The sequence below is a fragment of the Orycteropus afer genome, unplaced genomic scaffold, assembly GCF_000298275.1.
Source record: "Orycteropus afer afer isolate SDZICR_OR568_19922 unplaced genomic scaffold, OryAfe1.0 scaffold00404, whole genome shotgun sequence".
Lineage (NCBI taxonomy): Eukaryota > Metazoa > Chordata > Mammalia > Tubulidentata > Orycteropodidae > Orycteropus > Orycteropus afer.
In genome coordinates this window covers 1,898,961-1,906,594 of record NW_006921991.1, presented here as the reverse complement: position 1 = coordinate 1,906,594, position 7,634 = coordinate 1,898,961, and the positions used below count along the sequence as shown (strand labels likewise).

The following is a 7,634-nucleotide window of genomic DNA, read 5'->3' as shown; positions in this document are numbered from 1 at the left end:
CAGGGAGACAGCTCAGGGGGCAGGACAGTATGGAGGGATGGACACTGGGAAGAGGTAACTATGGGGAGGAAGTGGGAGGGGAGCTGTTGCACTATGGTAAACTGTGGTCAATGACATGAGACAAAGTGTATGTGAACAGCTGTATGGAAAGTGAATTTGCTCTGTAAATCTTCACCCAAATCACAATTTAAAAAAAAAGAGCAGTTCCTAAAAAAAAATAGCAACCCTATAGGACAGGACAGAACTGCCCTAGAGGGTTTCCAAGGCTGTTAATCTTTATGGAAGCAGATTGCCTCATCTTTCTCCCATGGAGTGGCTGGTGGGTTTGAACTGCCAACCTTTTGGTTAGCTGCTGAATGCTTTAACCACTGCACCACCAGAGCTCCCTGAATACAGAATGAGCACCTGAAAATGTCTATTTTATGCCACTTGTTGAAGGAAACTTGTGATTCTTTCTTAAATTAAGAACATAAAAATCACAGTGAGCTTTATCTCAGAGTAGTGCAAGGGTGCAAAATGCTGGCCTTCCACCTCACTGATCTAAAAAAAAAAAAAACAAACACCTGTACTCACCCACCATTTTACACAAATATAACCTCTTACCAGAGTTTGTTTAAAAAAAAAAAAAAAAAGTTCTGAATATGCCAAAGAGATATGTAAAACACCTAGCAAATGAAGCGGAGGCCATAGGGAAACCAAGCTGAAAACTATCACATTCAGTATATGATGTGTAAGCCACACGAAGGCACATTTGCCCTCTGACACTGGGGTACGTGCTGTATGAAATGTATTCTTAGCTAACACATATACCACCAGGCAGAACCAAGCGCTCACTTCCTCACAGACGGTGTCAGAGCAACTCAAGAGATCAACAGGCTGATTCCTTAACTCCCACCACAGCTTCCTGCCCTCCACAGGTCTATGTGTGAGCCACAGCTGTGGCAGGTCTGGGTCCCGCTGCATGGCATCCAACACTCCTCCCCACCGAAGCAGATGACACAGCTTATCAGCCCAAGCTACAGCTTCGAGGCCTTTTCTTTCTGAACTTCATTGGGCTGGCCACTAAGAAATACAGGTCCGAGGCTCCATGCCAGGAGAATGCAGAAAATGGCTGCTTGTAAGTTCTTTGTTGCCTAAACTACACTGTTGTCTGGATCTGAGGGGAAGGTTCCAAAAGGAAGACAGTGCTCATGAAATTCAACATGTGAAAACGAACCCCTATAAAAGAGCCTTCAATAACAGGAGGCTTTATGTGGCAGTTTAGGGCCCCAGAAGGGCAACCAACCATCTTATTTTCTTAAATAAATGTCTTTGAGGATTCATCCTAGTATCTCTCATTATTGTACCCTATATACGGTCTGTTCCCAAATAAATCTAAAACTTGGAAATTAGGCAAAAAAGATGATCATGTGACCTTTTGATACTATGTCAATCCACTCGCTAATAAGTCCCCAGGAGGGTCATCTAACTCTGGAAATCTAACTTGATTTAACTAACAATTTACAAAAGCCTAGACACTTTACCAACCTGTAAAGTCACAGGTTGACATGGAGACAAGTGATAAGGTATGCTGCTTTTTTCTTTTCTTTTCTGGTAGAGATGATAACTCCAAAGAAGATTTTATTTATTATCTTCTTCTAAGACATTAACCAAGGAGCTCTAGTGGCAAAGTGTTTATAACATTGGGCTGCTAACCACAAGGTAAGCAGTTCAAAGCCACCAGCCGCTCCATGGGAGAAAGACGAGGCAGTCTGCTTCCGTGAAGGTTTACAGTCTTGGAAACCCTTACTCCTCTCGGGGCGGTTCTCCTCTGTCCTACAGGGTCACTATGAGTCAGAATCTATTTGATGGCAGTGGGCTTTGAAAGACATTAACCAGTTTTGAATCTGATTTAGAAATCTTTCTTGAACATTCCTTTTTCCACTGGCTTTTTATCTGTTTCTCACATCCTCATTTAATCACTTGTCATTCTGCTAGTTCCCTCATTAAATGAGTTAGATAAAACTTCTGACACATGTTCACTATCTATTTGTATGTTTTTAACAATTTCAGAATTAATCTTTGATAGTTTACAGGACTAACAAAGAATTCAGCCCTTGGGAGATGGAGTCTGGACACCAAGGCTTCTTACCTGCCATGCTCATAGGGCAGCACACAAAGACAAGATTCCAGGCTGACTGAGTCAGGCAGCTGGTGGGGCACAAATGTGGCTCAACGTAGGTGTGTTATCTCCCTTCCCCCACCAGAGGCCACAGCTTTACACACAGAAAAACGCACATATGCCAAAGTGAGTGGGGGCAGCAATTCCGCTGCTACAAATATATCCAAGAGAAATGAGTGCTTATGTCCATAAGAAGACTTACATAAAAATGTCTAAAGCCTTTATTCATCATAGCCCCAAACTGGAAGCAACCCAAATATCCATCAGTAGGAAAATGGATAAATTATGACATATTCCTATAAGGGGAGACAGTGAGTTGGTTTTGGGTTTATGCAGGAAGAACCAACCACTGATACATGTAACACTGTTTGGTTACATATATACATAAAAGAAAGCAAGGCAGCCAAAAAAGAGCACATACTGTACGATTCCATTCACATGGAATTCAAGCACATGCCAAAAGAGTCTGTGATGATAGATTACCTGGGGGAGGGGCAGCCGTGGAAGGGGGATGGCTGGGAAAAGGGCACGATGGAGGTTTCTGTAAAGATGGAAATAGTATTGACTGCGATGGTGGTTATGCAGGGACATACCTGTATAAAAAACCACCAAGCCATACACGAATAGACCCCAAAAGAGTGGATGGGGAGAGTGGTAGGGAGAAGAAAGGGGAGGGGGATTTGAAAAGTAAATAGGAATTAGCCAAATCCAAGAAGCAGCAGACAAACCCCAAACCCAAACATGTATGTGCACCAATGAGTCTGAGCCTGGGAGCTGGCAAAGCGTGGGATAGCCTGGGTCTGTATGGGGATGCAGGAGCCTACCTGGTATTCTCTTAAGGGAACAAAGCAATACCGAGTTAGACAGAGATACTGAACCCCAAAACCCTTTGGTGGACCACACTCAAAAGGGACACTGATTAACGTACTGATAAATGGATCAAGCCAATGCTTAAGCAGGCTCTCTGCCAATATCAGCGACACAAAGACATGCAAGTAAATGATAGGATTCTACAAGTTCTCCCATTCAATCTGAGGACGTATTACTCTTGAGCTAAACAAGACATTATAATTTAAAGAAGTATTTTCTGCTTTTAGAATCCGCTAGGGGACTTTTTGTTATTGTTAAACTCCACTGCATCCACCTACTGAATTTTCAATAATGGGCCCAAAACATTCCCAGCCGGTGAAGACCTGTAAAGAGACGCAGCCATACGAAAGAAGTTTCTTTTTCTGTCCAATACGACAGCCACGAGTAGTGCAGCCCCAGCTGTGCCTGCCGCACCCTCTCTGTGCCCCAGGTGGAATGGGCGCCTCCCAGGAGCATGGCTGCCGCTCAAGCCGAGATTCCATGACAGCTGGATAGGCAAGAGCAGGGCTATCTGTGCCCAGGGGAGAGGGCCCATTCCTTCAACCACTAACAAGAGCAGCGGCACACTCGGCAGGTAACCAGCCACCATGCTAAGTGACTTCCACACACTGTCTCATTTACCTGCAGAATGGCTGGATGAGGAGGTCGGGCTCTCGAAAGCAAACAGCACATTGAAATTAGCATAACCCGAGGCATAATTAATAAAGAAGTGTTTACAAAATGGGTAGGGTATAGTGAAAACTCAAGGCAATATCCAGGGCTAGAAGCAAGGGTGCCCCTAAACCTGTAGGGGTCAGAGAGAGGATGTACAAGAAGGTGGGCTTCATAGGTGCAGCAAGGCAACCCCACAGGCAGGAAGTCGGCAGAGTAACCCCCTAACCTCACTGTCCTCCTGCCCTCCCAGTGGGGGCTAGTCAGGGATCCCCTGGAGCCAAAGCCGTGGGAAGGCAGAGCAGGTGGACAATGGGGTAGAGAGCACCTGGTGGGGCAACGAGACCACATTACCCCAACTTGACAGGGGAGGAAGTCCTCTGTTCCCTGGTGCTTGGGGTCCCAGAGCCTGGGTAAGCTTTTCCTGCCCCACTGTCCCTGCCCTGGGTCCCTGGCACCTCCCACAAATGCCTGCAGCACTCCAGCTACTACCTCCGTCTGGCAGCCTTAAGAGTCAATTCGGTATGTTTTGTAAGCACCTCCCACCTCAAGTGTTCTCATTCTGTGTATTTGTAGTTTGGAATGAGGAGGAACGAAGCCAAGAGGACACGTTAAATGCTTTCAAAACAGGGCCTTACTTACTCCAAAGGTGGAGCAGATGCTGTAGCCCGTTCCCTTTCCCAGTGTCCCCCTCTCACTTTCCCACAGGCCTCCTCTCTCAGTCCTCCATCCTTCACGTCTACTCCGAGTTTTGCGCCTTTTATCTTGAAAAACACTCCTTCTGCATCCTAAAAACCAAAACCAAACTCTGCCATCGCGTCAGATGAATCAGATCCGACTCAGCGACCCCTCCTTGGGTTTCTGAGGCAGTATCACTACGGAAGTAGATTGCCCAGTTTTCCTTCCAAGGAATGGGTATGAACCACCAGCCTTTCGGTTAGCAGTCACATGCCTTAGGCACTACGCCACCAGAGCTCCTCATCCTAGTTTGGCTCAATTTTAAGGATGGTCTTTTCCCCAAACAGTTTTATGTTTGGAAAGCCAAAGAATTAACTCCTGTTTACACATCAACAGCCTTTTCCCCGGCCCAGATTTAATGCTTTCCTACTCTAAAATTGGAGAGCTGCTAGGTTCAACTGTGGTGCTCCGGTGTCAATTACCCACTCACAGCGACCCTACATGACAGAGTAGAACTGCCCCATAGAGCTTCCTCGGCTTTAATCTTCACAGAAACAGATCACCAGGTCCGTCTCCTGTGCAGCCACTGCATGGGTTCAAACCACAAGTGCAGTCCAAGAAAAGAGTTTATACCACTTAGAGAAAGCAATGTTTATCAGCATGTTAGGAACAAAACTCTCCCCAGCTTTCTGTACGCGAAGGAAAGAGAATGAAGGACAGAGGGAGGGAGGAAGAGAGACTGAGAGAAAGGGAGTAAGAAAAATGTTAGCAGATGGCCCTGAGGCGAGATCCTGAAGAAAGACTACGATGTGTTCCAACTGGTTCCAGTCTAGGGGCAGGGTAAGGCCCAATGCAGTTCTCGGGAGCTTCGGGAGCTGGAAGTCTGGAGTGTATCAACCCTTTTCATCAACAACCCCTTCTCATAAAACCTTCCCACTGAGCCCTCAGGGCTCTTTTAGGGGCTAGCTGCTTTTCTGGATGGCACAACTGATTAAGTCTCCAGCTACTGACAGAAAGGCTGGCTGTTCAAATGCACCCAGAGGCGCCTTGGAAGAAAGGCCTGGTAATCTGCCTCTAAACTGCCCCAGTCTTGAACACCCTGTGAACCAGTTCTACTCCGCACACACGGGGCGCCATGAGTTGGAATCGCTTTTGGTTTTTTGTTCGTTTACCTGCTTTTCTCAGCCCAGCCTTCCTCACAGTGTCTGCCACCTATAACCACATTTCTCTTAAGTCTGTCCTGGACTCACAGAGACTGGGAGTTTCTGCTTGTTTCTAAGAATGTAGCTCTTACTACTAAGAACAATCCATTTTTCTCAGGTGTCAGGTAGGAAGTTTATGGTACAGGGACCTTTTTTTTTTTTTATTTGGGTGAAAGTGTACAGAGCAGACTGGTTTTCCAATCCACAATCCATACACATTCTATTTTTTGACATTCCCTGAAATCCCCACCCTGTAACAGCATTCCTCCCACTTCCTCCCTGCACCGACCCCCTCCCTTCGCTTTTCCCCATCCCTTCCTGCCTTCATAGCTCTATCCCTGGGCAAATGCTGTATGCCTGTTCTAAGGAATGAGGACCCTTCTGGCATTATGATACAGGGGCGTTTCAGACCAAACTATTATCTACTAATGTAGTAATGTAACATATTAACATGAATACTCTATATTTTAACAATTAAACTCTAAATAAATTCTACAAAGGGCATGGTTTTTTAACCTTTACTTAAAAAAAAGGCAGGTTTTATTCAATGCTTCATGGACATAAAGGGGAAAAGGAAAATAATAATATTCCTACCAAAACACAATATGAACACAAAAGGTAAAAAACAGTGTAATTTGAATTCTGCATTTGATTGGACTGCTACTTAAGTGGTCAAAACTGCATTTCATCCTCATTTTGCATACGAAAAAGGGCAAAATTCTTTTAAACTATAAAACAAATAAATAAAACAATTTAATAAGCTTTCTATTTTTCTGGCATTTTTTAGAAGTGATACATTTAGGAAAAATATCATTCTGGGCCTTAAAAAGTCGACTTCAAAACAGATGTACCCAGATGGCAAAGGCAAGGCTATACGTGTTCTTTTTGACACAGGAGGTCAAGCTGTCAATGTATCCCCTAAGAGAGTCCCATGAAACCCAGCCTCCAGTGACCCACGACCTTTGTGCAGCAGACCCCACAGGACACAGTAAAAGGGTTTCGCTTTGTACTCACTCTTACAAAGTTGTCAGGGAACAAACCTCTCCTGCCATTGATCTGTCCCTCCCACCAGCCTCCATCTTCCTTCCTGATGTTGGTGATGATCTCACCCACGCTGATCGTCAGCTCATCATCGTGCTGGGCTTGGTAGTCAAACTCCACTATGGCCTCCACTGAAAAGAACAGAAGAAAAAGAACAAATTAGAGTCAGATGGTGGAGAAGTTTGAGGTCCAGCATCTATGAAGGCCAATGAGGTCATAGTAAAGGGACTTCCCCTCTATGAATACTCAAAATAATAGGGCCACACATAGCAACCCAATTTTGGTTAACCTGAGGCCTATAGCACATAAACCAAGTGCTACTTGTGGTCAGGCCCAGGTGGGGCAGTCTATATAGCTCTCAGGGTCAACAGGGGGTTTGGAGGGGAAACCACACAGTGACAGATGGCTAGCAATGTTTGCCTCACCCAGAGGGAGCCGAGCGTCATCTTCCAAAGCAGATACCAGAGCCGAGTTTGGCTCTTGGGCCCCTCCTCCCTTACCAATACTAACAGTATGATGATGCTAACCTTTCTGGGCCCTGGTTCTGCAAAATGTGGATGATAATCATTCCCACCCCATAGAGACAACGCTCATCTCTCAGCAACAATGCATGTAAAGACAGCTTGTACAGAGGGCCCAGCTGGCCAAACCAGTGTCTCAGACTTTCAAAACCATAACTGCCCCCTCAATAGATGAATTCTTAGGCAGCAATACCATTTTCCACTGTTTTCCCAATCTATGATAATATGTAACACTTGGTAAGAGGTGGAAGCCATACGTAAGAAGGATGGCTCTTCTTGTTTCCAGAGTGCCTATGCAGATTATCAGAGCTAGCCAATGCACAGACTGGTCAACTTACCCACAGATTCATTACTCAATTCACCTAGACTTTGGGCCTTTCCTTATGCCCACCTCAACATAAACAAATCTCCTGACCTACTTTTTTTCATTCAAAGCTCTGAATGAGTGAAGAAGGACTATATACAAAGGTGGAGAAAATCAGATAAAACTCAAAATGGTGAATTATCAAG

The 7,634-nt window shown here is 45.2% G+C and overlaps 1 protein-coding gene across 1 annotated transcript in view; it reads right to left on the bottom strand.

Annotated features, from left to right (window-relative positions):
- SH3KBP1 (SH3 domain containing kinase binding protein 1) overlaps window positions 1–6,729 on the bottom strand; it is a 370,819-nt gene extending 364,090 nt beyond the window's left edge. Inside the window, exon 1 of the mRNA XM_042782665.1 lies at window positions 6,577–6,729. The gene's annotated coding sequence lies outside the window, so the exon portion shown is untranslated. The remainder of the gene's footprint in view (window positions 1–6,576) is intronic.
- Between the last annotated feature and the right edge of the window lie 905 nt (window positions 6,730–7,634).